A 15,852-nucleotide genomic window follows, 5' to 3' on the forward strand; every position below is an offset into this window, starting at 1 on the left:
ACATGATCTTTACACAGGTGCACCTTGTACTGGGGACAATAAAAGGCCACTCTAAAATGTGCAGTTTTGTCACACAACACAATGCCACAGATGTTTCAAGGTTTGAGTGAGCGTGCAATGGGCATGCTGACTGCAGGAATGTTCAACAGAGCTGTTTCCAGAGACTTGAATGTTCATTTCTCTACCATAAGCAGCCTCCAACGTCGTTTTAGAGAGTGGGTGGGCCTATACCGTCCCAGGCCCACCCATGGCTGTGCCCCTGCCCAGTCATGTGAAATCCATAGATTAGGGCCTAATTTATTTATTTAAATTGACTGATTTCCTTTCTATGAATTTTAACTCAGTAAAATCCTTGAAATTGTTGCATATTGCGTTTATATTTTTGTTTAGTATATTTCCAACATGCTGTATGCTACAATATTTAACATGAAATTATATTTAAATGAAAATGTGCCCATTCTCTTGTGAAAACGAAAATGAGAATCTTATGATCAAAATTGTATTAATAAATATTCTCCAACAAACATGACGAAAAATGTTATATAAATGTGAATATGTTTGTGTGATACTAAATGCTGTGTTTCTATGCCAATCTGTTCTGTTATATTTCAGTCTTCTGTGATGTATATAAAGTGTCATATTGGGATGCAAACTCAACATTGAATACATCTCAACTCTATATCTGACATGGTACAGGTGTCTTCTTTTTTTTCAGCCCACAACCATGTGTGTGAGGTGTATACTTTTGTTTCAAAGTAGATTTGTTTAAGACTACCAAGGATCAATCTAAGTGACCCTGATTTAGCCCACTGCAGTAAAAGGTTATTAAGAGCACATTGGTCAAAGTGAATGGAGGTGATTGATTTCTGTAGCATGGTCCTTGTTAACGTTTGCTGTCTTCTGCCTTTACATGGGGGTGTTGTCAACAGGCCGAGGCAGAAAATAGATGGCCTTGTGGCCTATGTGTGTCCTTGGGCCAGCTTTAGGCTGCCCATTCCTGTTGAGCCCCAGGAACCAGTCGTTGTCCTGGTACTTTTGAGACCTGTACGTGTTGTAATAGTTATCCTCCATCTTCTCCAGGAAGTAACACTCATCTTTAAACGTTTTCTGGAATAGACAAGGTTAGATTAAGAACACATAAGGCCTCCTCTGTTCATTCAACTGAATCAAGAATTTGACTTCAAAAAATGCAACTCATCTGTACACATCTGATTGGTTTATGTTCCTCATCTCTTGATGATCTTTGTGAATACCCTAAGCCTATGGCAATGGATTACTCATAATAATCCTTAGGTTAGGCTACATGATCAAATTGTCTAGATTGAGGCAGAATAGCTACACAGTAGTTTTCCACCAGAGTTTTGACTTGGAACTTTTTGATTTGATACAGAGTTCAATACAGTAATTTCTACACTGTTACCAGTCACTATTGAGTAAGAGACTCACCGATCCATAGAGAAGACCATCTTTGTCCATGGCAAGGTAGCGGCCCGTCTCATGGCCCTTGATGGCCACCACTCCAGCTCTCACTGCTTTTACCTTTAGGATGTCTAGAGCACAAATACACAAGCATGGTGTCAAAGCTAAGTTGTGATTGTTTTGGTAGTTGCCATCAGGTTGTGCTATCATGAGAGCATAATTATAGAGGCCTGGGAATGAGGCTGCTCTCTCCAAATCCTTCCTAAAAGTGATATAATTTCATAATGAAATAAATAAATGTATTCAACAATCTATTATGTATATAACATATTATAGATCAGTAGCTTATAGGCATATAGACTATTCTATAATTGTAAACAAAAGGTGGAAGTATGCTGTCTATACCAAAACATTTATCATATTAATGTTCGTAGGCAAATCTAAGTACTAGATTTGTGTACCTCCCAAAAACAATTCGTACCATATTTGTTTTAATCTATGCCGCCCGCTACAGTTCCATCCAGTAGGATCTGAAGATGTCCTCCGTTCATACAGTAGAGACTTGTGAGAGGTCTGTAGTCTTGCTTTGACAGATCCAGTGTTGTTGGCCCCAAGGATTGTAAAGTGATTTCACCCTCTGTCATTCTGTAGCATGCCTCTGAATTTGCTGTGCCCATTAAATGCCCCTGTGGCTGGAAACAAGCGATCAGACAATTGTTGATTCTTGTATCGCGAAAGGTTTCAGCAATTTTATTCAAGAGGGAAAAAAAGTTATAACGGGTATATAAAACCGCCTTATAATTTCATTACAATAAAAAGCCAGCTGACTTACATGGACCTCCGTTTTGTGTACGAAATGATGCATGAATCAAATTGTGTTGCGGGTAAAGCAAATCACAATCACCACGTGTAGACTTGTTTGCTTTCATTGTATAAACCTATGTGAATACATTCACATATAAATTAGTTGCAGATAGCAGTGATATCATATTACAAATTTTGAAAGAAATCATTAATATTAGAAAGCAAATCATTCAGAGAAAAGTATATTTGTATTAGACTATATTTGTACAAAAATAAAATATAGTACCTCTAAAATGACTCGAATGACAACACAGTCATAAAACTTTACAGCATATCAACATGTCTCTGGCGTACCCTAATGCAGAATGCACAGCCATAGGTGATGAGTCTATTCCCAGCAGTTTGGCTCCAAGGTCACCTTCTTGATCCAAACCAGTCAGGTTTCAGGACTGGTCATTCAACTGAGACTGCTCTTCTCTGTGTCACGGAGGCTCTCCGCACTGCTAAAGCTAACTCTCTCTCCTCTGCTCTTGTCCTTCTAGACCTGTCTGCTGCCTTTGATACTGTGAACCATCAGATCCTCCTCTCCACCCTCTCCGAGCTGGGCATCTCCAGCGCGGCTCACTCCTGGATCGCGTCCTACCTGACCTGTCGCTCCTACCAAGTGGCGTGGCGAGAAGCTGTCTCCGCACCACGTGCTCTCACCACTGGTGTCCCCCAGGGCTCAGTTCTAGGCCCTCTCCTATTCTCCCTATACACCAAGTCACTTGGCTCTGTCATATCCTCACATGGCCTCTCCTATCATTGCTACGCTGACGATACACAACTAATCTTCTCCTTTCCCCCTTCTGATAACCAGGTGGCGAATCGCATCTCTGCATGTCTGGCATACATATCAGTATGGATGACGGATCACCACCTCAAGCTGAACCTTGGCAAGACGGAGCTGCTCTTCCTCCCGGGGAAGGACTGCCCGTTCCATGATCTCGCCATCACGGTTGACAACTCCATTGTGTCCTCCTCCCAGAGTGCGAAGAGCCTTGGCGTGACCCTGGACAACACCCTGTCGTTCTCCGCTAACATCAAGGCGGTGACCCGATCCTGCAGGTTCATGCTCTACAACATTCGGAGAGTACGACCCTGCCTTACACAGGAAGCGGCACAGGTCCTAATCCAGGCACTTGTCATCTCCCGTCTGGATTACTGCAACTCGCTGTTGGCTGGGCTCCCTGCCTGTGCCATTAAACCCCTACAACTCATCCAGAATGCCGCAGCCCGTCTGGTGTTCAACCTTCCCAAGTTCTCTCACGTCACCCCGCTCCTCCGCACACTCCACTGGCTTCCAGTTGAAGCTCGCATCTGTTACAAGACCATGGTGCTTGCCTATGGAGCTGTGAGGGGATCGGCACCTCTGTACCTTCATGCTCTGATCAGTCCCTACATCCAAACGAGGGCATTGCGTTCATCCACCTCTGGCCTGCTGGCTCCCCTTCCTCTGCGGAAGCATAGTTCCCGCTCAGCCCAGTCAAAACTGTTCGCTGCTCCGGCACCCCAATGGTGGAACAAGCTCCCTCACGACGCCAGGACAGCGGAGTCACTCACCACCTTCCGGAGACATTTGAAACCCCACCTCTTTAAGGAATACCTGGGATAGGATAAAGTAATCCTTCTACCCCCCCCCCCCCCCCCCCTAAAAATAAATAAAAATAAAAATAAAAAGATATTGTAAAGTGGTTATCCCACTGGCTATAGGGTGAATGTACCTATTTGTAAGTCGCTCTGGATAAGAGCGTCTGCTAAATGACGTAAATGTAAATGTAAAATGTAGTGTCAATCACTCTAATCAGTCAAACAAGCAAAGGAGCCAACTTCTAGAGATCGATACCTGATCAAATCAACTAGATTCCTGGTCTGGATCAGTAGCCAACACTGTCACGTTCACCCAAAAAATTGAGACGACTTGCAGTGAAAATCTTCATAATCTCATGCCCCGGAAACAGAGCCCTGTGCAGCTGTCATTGAGCCTTGTTCTGGCCTATTTCATTTAAAGCGGAACGGTAGTCAGTGGTAGCCCTGTTATCAATAACATCCACAGGCTTAACCAGACTCCACATCCGGAATGTCTTGGAAAGCCATCAGGCCTTGGTTCAGAAAAAAAAGCCACAGGAGGAATGCGAGGCCTACCCATATAGCCTATTTTTCCAAGCATGGGCAGCAGGAGAAGGCGAAGGAGCAACAATCACACATTGTATTACTGGAAGTGGAATTAAGGTGCCAGACAGGTCCCAGAGAAAACCAGGAAAAACCCTAGGGTGCGAAGGACGTCCAGCGACTGGCTGAGAGTGCGTGGGACTGGAGCCAACCCAGACATAACTTACCTGTGACAACGACACATGACAATGCCCCAGATGAGCCAACATGTCCGCCTCGTCGCTTCTTCCTGAGTGTCAAGTGGATGAGTCTCTCAGCGTCTGTGTGTCAGACCTCCTGTGGTAGTGAGTCTCCTGGGAGAACTGGCCCCTGTGGTGCAGTGGCTGCCTGGGTGACTCTGTCTGTATTTGTACCCCGTCATCCAGGGGCCGACCAGCATCACCAAAATCAATTTCAGCAGGCCTTCGTCAGAGCTATATTTAAACCACTTGCTCAGTGAGTGACGCTGGCCTGCACCGGGAAGTGAGAAGGCTGCCTATTATATGATACATTCCTATTGGGTCTCCCGGAAACATACAGTGCCTTCAGAAAGTATTCATATCTCTTGACTTATTCCACAGTCTGTTGTGTTACAGCCTGAATTCAAAACTGATTAAATATACAGTACCAGTCAAAAGTTTGGACAGCTTTGCACACTCTTGACATTCTCTCAACCAGCTTGACCTGGAATGCTTTTTTAAAGTTTTACTTTAGTGCCTTGTTGCAAACAGGATGCATCTTTTGGAATATTTATATTCTGTACAGGCTTCCTTCTTTTCACTATGTAATTTAGGTTAGTATTGTGCAGTAACTACAATGTTGTTGATCCATCCTCAGTTTTCTCCTATCACAGCCATTAAACTCTGTAACTGTTTTAAAGTCACCATTGGCCTCATGTTGAAATCCCTGGTCTTTGGGGTTGAATCTGGGTTTGACATTCACTGCTCGACTGAGGGACCTTACAGATAATTAATTGTATGTTTGGGATACAAAGATGAGGTAGTCATTAAAAAATCATTTTAAACACTATTGCAGTCCATGCAACTTATTATTTGACTTGTTAAGCACATTTTTACTCCTGAACTTATTTAGGCTTGCCATAACAAAGGGGTTAAATACTTATTGACTCAAGACATTTCAGCTTTTCATTTTTTATTAATTCTAATAACATAATTCCGCTTTGACATTATGGGATATTGTGTGTAGGCCAGTGACACAAAATCATTTTAAATTCAGTCTGTAACACAACAAAACGTGGAAAAAGTAAAGGGGTGTGAATACTTTCTGAAGGCACTGTAAACTTAAACTGTCACATAAACAACATTCAATTGAAACAGGCTTGAGTGACAGTGTTACACTGTAACTCCCTCCATCACATCTCAGTAAGAGAAAAGCAAAGCTCTTGTTAACTTCGGTTTGTTTCTATTTTTACTGTGGTAGGCAAGGCGAAGCAATGCAGTGAGTGTTGCTGTAGAGCGACACTGTCACCAACATAGGAAGTGCAGACTGGATGAATAATTTACTCTGCCTCATGTGAACTGCTGCTTTAAATCTTCAAGGGTGATTTCCCAAACTGTGGCCATTCCATAATTCATACACTACATCTGCATGTTCAATCATTCATAATACAGACTAAGTTTGAGAAACAAGAAAAAGTATCTGCTCACTTCCATTTAGATGCAAATGTATTTCATTGTGGCTGAGCTTTCGGTCTGTCGACCTTCATCAGAGCATGTCTTCACAAACAATAGTGGGACACATAAGGCCACCCAGGCTGCGTTTACACAGGCAGCCAAATTCTGATATTTTTTCCATTAGTTGGTGTTTTTACCAATCACATCAGATCTTTTCATATCAGATCTTTTTCAGAGCTGATCTGATTGATCAAACGACCAATTAGTGAGAAAGAAATAATCTGAATTGGGCTGCCTGTCTAAACACAGTCACAGTGAGCTAGATATAATTACAGACATATGTGGTAATCTAAAGTACCCAAAAGAGCCACTAGATGTCATAATATCAGATAGAAATACAACTAGATAGAACAAAACATATTATAGATGTATTTCTACTAGAACAAAACACTGGGTTCCTTATACTAACAACTTTTTTTCTAGTAGAAATACATCTATAATAGGGTCTATTCCACCTATGTTCTATTCTATCCACTTTGTCTCTAAACATCAGTATAGAGACAAAGTGGAGTTGCAATTCAACGGCTCAGACACGAGACATATGTGGCAAGATCTACAGACAATTACGGACTACAAAAGGAAAACCAGCCACATCGCCGACCCCGACGTCTCGCTTCCAGACAAGCTAAACACATTCTTCGCCCGCTTTGAGGATAACACAGTGCCACCTACGAGGCCTACTACCAAGGACTGTGGCCTCTCCTTCTCCATGGCCGAGGTGAGTAAGACATTTAAGCATGTTAACTCCCGCAAGGCTGACGGCCCAGACGGCATCCCTAGCCGCGTCCTCAGAGCATGCGCAGACCAGCTGGCTGGTGTGTTTACAGACATATTCAATCTCTCCCTATCCCAGTCTGCTGTCCCCACATGCTTCAAGATGGCCACCATTGTTCCTGTACCCAAGAAAGCAAAGGTCATCATGAAGTGCCTCTGTCACCTCTGTCATCATGAAGTGCTTTGAGAGACTAGTCAAGGATCCCTAGACCCACTTCAATTTGCTTACCACCCCAATAGATCCACAGACGATGCAATCGCCATCACACTGCACACTGCCCTATCCCATCTGGACAAGAGGAATACCAATGTAAGAATGCTGTTCATTGACTATAGCTCAGCATTCAACATCATAGTACCCTCCAAGCTCATCATTAAGCTCGAGGCCCTGGGTCTGAACCCCGCCCTGTGCAACTGGGTCCTGGACTTCCTGACGGGCTGCCCCCAGGTGGTGAAGGTAGGAAATAAGATCTCCACTTCGCTGATCCTCAACACTGTGGCCCCACAAGGGTGCATGCTCAGCCCCCTCCTGTACTCCCTGTTCACCCATGACTGCGTGGCAAAGCACGCCTCCAACTCAATCATCAAGTTTGCAGATGACACAACAGTAGTAGGCTTGATTACCAACAATGACGAGACAGCCTACAGGGAGGAGGTGAGGGCTCTGGGAGTGTGGTGCCAGGAAAATAACCTCTCACTCAACATCAACAAAATAAAGGAGATGATCGTGGACATCAGGAAACAGCAGAGGGTGCACCCCCCTATCCGGGACCTCAGTGGAGAACGTGGAAACCTTGAAGTTCCTTGGCGTACACATCACTGACAAACTGAAATGGTCCACCCATGCAGACAGTGTGGTGAAGAAGGCGCAACAGAGCTGAAAAAATGTGTCTTGGCACCTAAAACCCTTACAAACCTTTACAGATGCACAATTGAGAGCATCCTGTCGGGCTGTATCACTGCCTGGTACGGCAACTGCACCGCCCACAACTGCAGGGCTCTCCAGAGGGTGGTGCGGTCTGCCGAACGCATTACCGGGGGCAAACTACCCGCCCTCCAGGACACCTACAGCACCCGATGTCACAGGAAGGCCAAAAAGATCATCAAGTACATCAAATACTCATGAGTGGCGCAGTGGTCTAAGGCACTGCATCGCAGTGCTAACTGTGCCACTAGAGATCCTGGTTCGAATCCAGGCTCTGTCGCAGCCGGCCGCGGCCGGGAGACTCATGGGCGGCGCACAATTGGCCCAGCGTTGTCCAGGGTAGGGGAGGGAATGGCCGGCAGGGATGTAGCTCAGTTGATAGAGTATGGCGTTTGCAACGCCAGGGTTGTGGGTTCGATTCCCACGGGGGGCCAGTATAAAAAAATATGTATTCACTAACTGTAAGTCGCTCTGGATAAGAGCGTCTGCTAAATGACTAAAATGTAAATAAACATGAAAAACAGCTTCTATCTTTAGGCCATCAGATTGTTAAATAGCCATCAGTGGCACATTAGAGGCTGCTGCTGCCTATTGAAATCACTGGCCACTTTAAGAAATGGAACACTAGTCATTTTAATAATGTTTACATATCTTGCACTACTCATCTCATATGAATATACTGTATTCTATTCTATAATATTCTACTGTATCTTAGTCCATGCCGCTCTTTCATTGCTTGTCCATATTTGTATATATTCTTAAATTCCTTTCCTTACTTAGATTTGTGTGTATTGGGTATATGTTGTGAAATTGTTAGATATTACTTGTTAGATATTACTGCACTGTCGGAGCTAGAAGCACAATCATTTCACTACACCCGCAATAACATCTGCTAAACACGTGTATGTGACCAATACAATTTGATTTGATTTGATTTGATAAGTGCACAACACAGCCGAAAAGCTGCAAAAAAAATATATAGAAAAGGAAAACACATATACAACACTATATACATGTGTAGAACCAGGAGAAATCTAGAAAATAACTAGATAAATGTAAAGGTTAAGGTAACCTGTCGGGGAAGTATCGGGTCAATAGGGCCGTCATGAATACAGGACACCCTAATACGATGAAGCTAAGACGATGACAATAGGAATTTACAACATGACCCTCATATCAAAATCCTCATTAAGTCCTAAAGGCTGTAGGGTGCCAAAAGTATGGATACGGTCATTATCTCCTCCTCTTGGTGACACTTCCAGCTTCTCAATGCTCTGGAATTGTAGAGAAGACACTGTGAGAGCATTGGACAGAATGAAAAGAAACAGGGTAATTTTCATCCTTACGTCTTAGGGGATGTAGCTCAGTTGGTGGAGCGTCTGCTAAATGACTAAAATGTAAATGTAAATGTTATAGAAAGAAGTCTTATGTTTGCTTATTCTCTGTTTCAAGCATCTGGATGTCTTGCCAAAGTACATTTTGTCACAAACACAGCGTAGGATGTAAATCAAATGTTTTGTGTTGCATGTGATCACACCTTTAACACAGTATCTTTTTCCAGACCTAGGCTGTCAGAACTCAGTTGTTTTTGGTGTTGTTGCACTGAGCACAATTGCCACAATGGTAGCTTCTATCTCTCAGTGGAGTAAGGAGGGTTTGTTTAGGACCGTGTTAAAGCTGGCTTGGACTAGTCTACTGTGAAGATTGGGGGCCTGTTTGTTGGGGGGCTCCGTGAATTCCTGGCTTAGTGTTGTGTCTGAGGTGAGCATATGCCAGTGTTTCATCATAAGGCTTTGGAGTGAATGTAGTGATGCAAGTGAAAGAATGTTGAAAATACATCAGGCAACTTTAAAGCTAGAATCCTTAATTGAAACAATAACACATCTGTTTCTGTAAAAAGCTGAGGGATGGGCCTGGAGAAATGTAACCACTCTCAAAATTATAGACAGAGCTATGGATGCAAGGACTGACCATCCAAGATATCAATGATAGTTTTAACCATGTGTGTTGAGGCTATACAGTGTTTGTTTACATTTACTTTCTTTACAAACATTGGAGTAAAACAAGCTTATATTTTGGGTTCTGATGGGGTACAACAGTGGAACTAAGCTCATGAGACAAGTTATATTCTTCAAGAATCAATGTGTATATATAATACATTCATAAGTCCAAAAATATATGTAGCAATTAAGGATTCTAGCTTGAAATACTTAAATTGGAGGCAGGATAAATGGAGTGTACCCAAACATAATTGTGATGAGTGTGATAAGAAGGAGTCAGGCGCAGGAGGTTAAATCACTGAATACAGAGTTTATTCCGTCATACACAGTTGTGCTGGATAGCGACAAAATATAGGCACAGGGGAACAATCTACCCCGGCAATACAAGGTACGGGTAGCTCCAACAAAATACAGGCACAGCGGAACAATCTACCCCGGCAATACAAGGTACGAGTAGCTCCACCGAACTACACTCAACTCACATAAAACAATCACCCACAAGGACAAGGGGGCAGAGGGAACACCTATACACAGACTAATGAGGGGATATGAACCAGGTGTGTGTAATTGACAAGACAAGACAAATGGAATGATGATATATGGAGCGGCAATGGCTAGTAAGCCTGTGACAACGAATGCCGAAGCCTGCCCGAACAAGGAGGGGAGGCAGCCTCGGCGGAAGTCGTGACAGTTCCCAGCTGCGCCTGAATCGACTAGCGCCTTACACTGGGGAACTACCATGTGATCGGGAAAGTAGATAGGTAGGGTACAGTGCGCAGCAGAGGGCTCTGAACGAGTGTGGGTGTTCGATACCTGGGGTGATGTGAGAGTGCCCTGCCTGCCGCCTCCAGACCCAAAAGAGTATTGACGACAACGTGTGGTGTACTGTCCCTTCGTGCCACCAGAGTGGCACTGTCGCTGTCGTCCTCCGCTCTCTCGGACGGCGGCTACACCCAGCTCCATCAGCTCAGGATCCAGGTCGACTGGGGTGGAAACGGGCAGACCCCATCCAGGACGTCCTCTGGCTGCCAGCAGGTTGTCCAAACGGATGGCCATGTCCACCAGTTGCGTGAAGGACAACATGGTGTCCCGGCAGGCTAGCTCCCGTCGGACGTTCTCCCGCAGATGGCACCGGAAATGGTGGATCAGGGCCCACTTGTTCCACCCGGACCCCGTTGCAAGAGTCCGAAACTCCAAAGCGAAGTCCTGCGCAGTCCTCGTCCCCTGACTCATGTGGACCAGCCGCTCGTCCGCCTCTTGACCTTCGGGCGGGTGATCGAAGACAGCCCGAAAGAGGTGAGCGAACTCCCCGTAGTTCTCCAACGCGGCTCCTCCTTCGTTCCAAACCGCGTTGGCCCACTCCAGGGCTTTCCCCGAGAGGCAGGAAACGAGGACGGACACCTTCTCCCGCTCCGATGGGGCCGGCCTGATGCTGGAGAAGTAGAGCTCCAGTTGGAGGAGGAATCCTTGGCAGAGCGCCGACGTCCCGTCGAACTACCGTGGTCGGGATATCTGGATCCCTCCGGGTGCTGGGGTGTGGGTGGCTGGATCCGGTTGGCCAGCTGGTCTCGACAGATCGAGTCCGCTCCTCTCCAGGCATTGGACGACCTGAAGAACTCGATCCATCGCTTCCCCCAAGCTGGCCAGCATCGTGGAATGCTCCTGGACCCATGCCACGACTCCAGGCATGCGCTCCTCTCCTGCTGACTCCATAGCGGGTGGGTGATTCTGTGATGAGTGTGATTAGAAGGAGTCAGGCGCAGGAGGGTAAATCACAGAATACAGAGTTTAATCCGTCGTACACAGTTGCACTGGATAGGGACAACAAAATACAGGCACAGGGGAACAATCTACCCCGGCAATACAAGGTACGGGTAGCTCCAACATAATACAGGCACAGGGGAACAATCTACCCCGGCAATACAAGGTACGAGTAGCTCCACCGAGCTACACTCAACTCACATAAAACAATCACCCACAATGACAAGGGGGCAGAGGGAACACTTATACACGGACTAATGAGGGGATATGAACCAGGTGTGTGTAATTGACAAGACAAGATAAATGGAATGATGATATATGGAGCGGCAGTGGCCAGTAAGCCGGTGACGACGAACACCGAAGCCTTCCCGAACAAGGAGGGGAGGCAGCCTCGGCGGAAGTCGTGACAATAATAGATTTCCACAGAAAAAACACAATTGTACAGTTGATTCAGATTAAGATCGCTTTACTGGTCAATTGCACACAAGGTCCAACCGAAACCCAAACCCAGCCACTCCGAAAGACACACATACAGTTGAAGTCGGAAGTTTACATACACCTTAGCCAAATACATTTAAACTCAGTTTTTCACAATTCCTGCCATTTAATCGTAGTAAAAATTCCCTGTCTTAGGTCAGTTACGATCACCACTTTATTTTAAGAATGTGAAATGTCAGAATAATAGTAGAGAGAATGATTTATTTCAGCTTTTATTTATTTCATCACATTCCCAGTGGGTCAGAAGTTTACATACACTCAATTAGTATTTGGTAGCATTGCCTTTAAATTGTTTAACTTGGGTCAAACGTTTCGGGTAGCCTTCCACAAGCTTCCCACAATATGTTGGGTGAATTTTGGCCCATTCCTCCTGACAGAGCTGGTGTAACTGAGTCAGGTTTGTAGGCCTCCTTGCTCACACACGCTTTTTCAGTTCTGCCCACAAATGTTCTATAGGATTGAGGTCAGGCCTTTGTGATGGCCACTCCAATACCTTGACTTTGTTGTCCTTAAGCCATTTTGCCACAACTTTGGAAGTATGCTTGGGGTCATTGTCCATTTGGAAGACCCATTTGCGACCAAGCTTTAACTTCCTGACTGATGTCTTGAGATTCAATATATCCACATAATTTTCCTTCCTCATGATGCCATCTATTTTGTGAACTGCACCAGTTCCTCCTGCAGCAAAGAACCCCCACAGTATGATGTTGCCACCCCCGTGCTTCACGGTTGGGATGGTGTTCTTCGGCTTACAAACCCCCCTTTTTCCTCCAAACAGTTGCAAACCGTAGTCTGGCTTTTTTATGGCGGTTTTGGAGCAGTGGCTTCTTCCTTGCTGAGCGGCCTTTCAGGTTATGTCGATATAGGACTCGTTTTACTCTGGATATAGATACTTTTGTACCTGTTTCCTCCAGCATCTTCACAAGGTCCTTTGCTGTTGTTCTGGGATTGATTTGCACTTTTCGCACCAAAGTACGTTAATCTCTAGGAGACAGAACGCATCTCCTGCCTGAGAGGTATGACGGCTGCGTGGTCCCATGGTGTTTATACTTGCGTACTATTGTTTGTACAGATGAACGTGGTACCTTCAGGCGTTTGGAAATTGCTCCCAAGTATGAACCAGACTTGTGGAGGTCTACAATTCTTTTTCTGAGGTCTTGGCTGGCTGATTTATTTTGATTTTCCCATGATGTCAAGCAAAGAGGCACTGAGTTTGAAGGTAGGCCTTGAACTACATTCACAGGTACACCTCCAATTGACTCGAAATTATGTTAATTAGCCTATCAGAAGCTTCTAAAGCCATGACATCATTTTCTGGAATTTTCCAAGCTGTTTAAAGGCACAGTCAACTTAGTGTATGTAAACTTCTGACCCACTGGAATTGTGATACAGTGAATTATAAGTGAAATAATCTGTCTGTAAACAATTGTTGGAAAAATTACTTGTGTCATGCACAAAGTAGATGTCTTAACCGACTTGCCAAAACTATAGTTTGTTAACAAGAAATGTGTGGAGTGGTTGAAAAATGAGTTTTAATGACCCCAACCTAAGTGTATGTAAACTTCCGACTTCAACTGTACGTACACAGGTGTAATGACGCTCCAGGAGAGTGAGGATCCATTTGCAGTTTTATTACAATCTGGGTCGTACAAACAGGGTCAATCGCCAGCAGACACAACAGTAGGGATAAGGCAACTCGTAATCCAGGTACAGGCATAAGGTCAGGGCAGGCAGCAAGCTTACAAAAATCAGTCCAGTAAAGAATATAGTCCAGGGCAGGCAGCAAAGAATCAAGGAGGGAAAAACAGTCCAGAGTAAATCCACGGGCAGACAGACACAGGCGAAAACGCTCAGAAATAATCACCAGGGTAAACAAGACTTCGCAAAGAGAGAGAGTTTGAGAGCACCTAAATAGTCTACTGATGGGAGTCAGGTGCAACGGTAATCAGAGCCAGGTATGTGGGAAATGTAGTTCAGGGGTTTAATACTCAGGAGAGGGTTCCCTCTGGTGGTGAGCAGGAGGAACAGCGGGAGTCTCGTTTGTGACAGAGCCCCCCCCCTGCGAGCGGCTCCTGACGCGAAGAGGCGAACGACGCCGGGGTCTTCCTCGAGGTCGGGGGCCCGGTTTCTCCGGGTGCGTCCTATGGAACTCAGTCATGAGCCCCCCCCCTGCGAGCGGCTCCTGACGCGAAGAGGCGAACGACGCCGGGGTCTTCCTCGAGGTCGGGGGCCCGGTTTCTCCGGGTGCGTCCTATGGAACTCAGTCATGAGTGCGGGGTCGAGTATGTCCTCTGTATTAACCCAGGATCGCTCTTCCGGTCCGTACCCCTCCCAATCCACCAGATATTGGAGGAGCCTGCCCCGGCGTCTGGAATCGAGTAGATCTCGAACCTGATATGCCTCCTCGCCGTCCACCAAGATGGGTGGGAGGCCCTGATCACTGGTCTGCTCCTCCTCCTCCGCTCTCGGACCACCAGCGGGTTTGAGAAGTGATACATGAAAAGTGGGAGAGATACGATAATTAGAGGGTAATGCCAAACGGAAGGAAACTGGTGTAATCTGTTTAACAATTTGGAAGGGACCTACATACCTGGGACTGAGTTTCTTGCAAGGAAGTCTGAGGCATAGGTCTCGAGTGGATAGCCAGACCCATTGACCTGGAGTATATTCGGGATTGGGGCGACGGTGACGATTGGCCTGCAACTTCTGTCTCCTGACAGCACGTAGCAAGTGGGTGTGAGCCTGACTCCAGATGTCCTCGCTTCTCTGGAGCCAGTCGTTGACAGAGGGTACCTCGGTGGGTTCCCCTGACCATGGAAATAGGGGAGGTTGGAAGCCCATTACACATTGGAATGGAGTTAGACCGGTGGAGGGTTTCTGGAGTGAGTTCTGTGCATACTCCGCCCACATGAGGAATCGACTCCAGTCTGCTTGGTTCTGATGACAGTAGGCTCTGAGAAACCGGGTGATCTCCTGATTGAGGCGTTCTGTCTGACCATTAGATTGTGGGTGATATCCTGAAGTGAGGCTAATGTTGATGTTGAGTTGTTGGAAGAATGCTGACCATACTCTGGATGTGAATTGGGGCCCCCGGTCCGACACGATGTCCTCAGGCAGGCCATAGAAGCGAAACACAAGGTTGCACATGAGTTCGGCTGTTTCCAATGCTGTGGGCAGTTTGGGAAGTGGAATCAACCGGCAGGCCTTGGAGAAGCGATCTATGACAGTGAGTATTGTGGTGTTCCCATTGGACTTGGGAAGATCGGTAATAAAGTCTATGGCAAGATGGGACCATGGTCGGTGGGGAACTGGCAGTGGTTGCAGTAGGCCCGATGGTAGTTGTCTGAGATGTTTGCTTGTGTTACAGGTGGTGCATTCGTTAATGAATTTTATTGTGTCTGCCCGCAAGGTTGGCCACCAAAAGCTGTTCTGAAGCAGGTGAACAGTGGCAGCGATTCCAGGATGACCGGAGCTGAGTACGGAGTGAACTTGCTGTAGCACTTTCTGACAGAGATCCTGAGGTACAAAAGTTTTGTTAGGGGGGCATTCGGGAGGAGGGGTCTTTTGTGAATTGGCCTGGGTGAGCTCTGTCATGATGTCCCACTGAATAGGGGCCACGATTAATGACTCAGGAAGCAGGGTTTCCTTGGATTCAGTGGGAACTACACCGTCGTGTTGGCGTGATAATGCGTCTGCTTTGGTGTTCTTTGAACCGGGACGATAGGTAACGGTGAAGTCAAATCGTGTAAAGAAGAGAGCCCACCTCGCTTGTCTGGGATTCAGTCTC

The sequence above is a fragment of the Coregonus lavaretus genome (assembly GCF_964263955.1).
Source record: "Coregonus lavaretus genome assembly, chromosome: 10".
NCBI lineage: Eukaryota > Metazoa > Chordata > Actinopteri > Salmoniformes > Salmonidae > Coregonus > Coregonus lavaretus.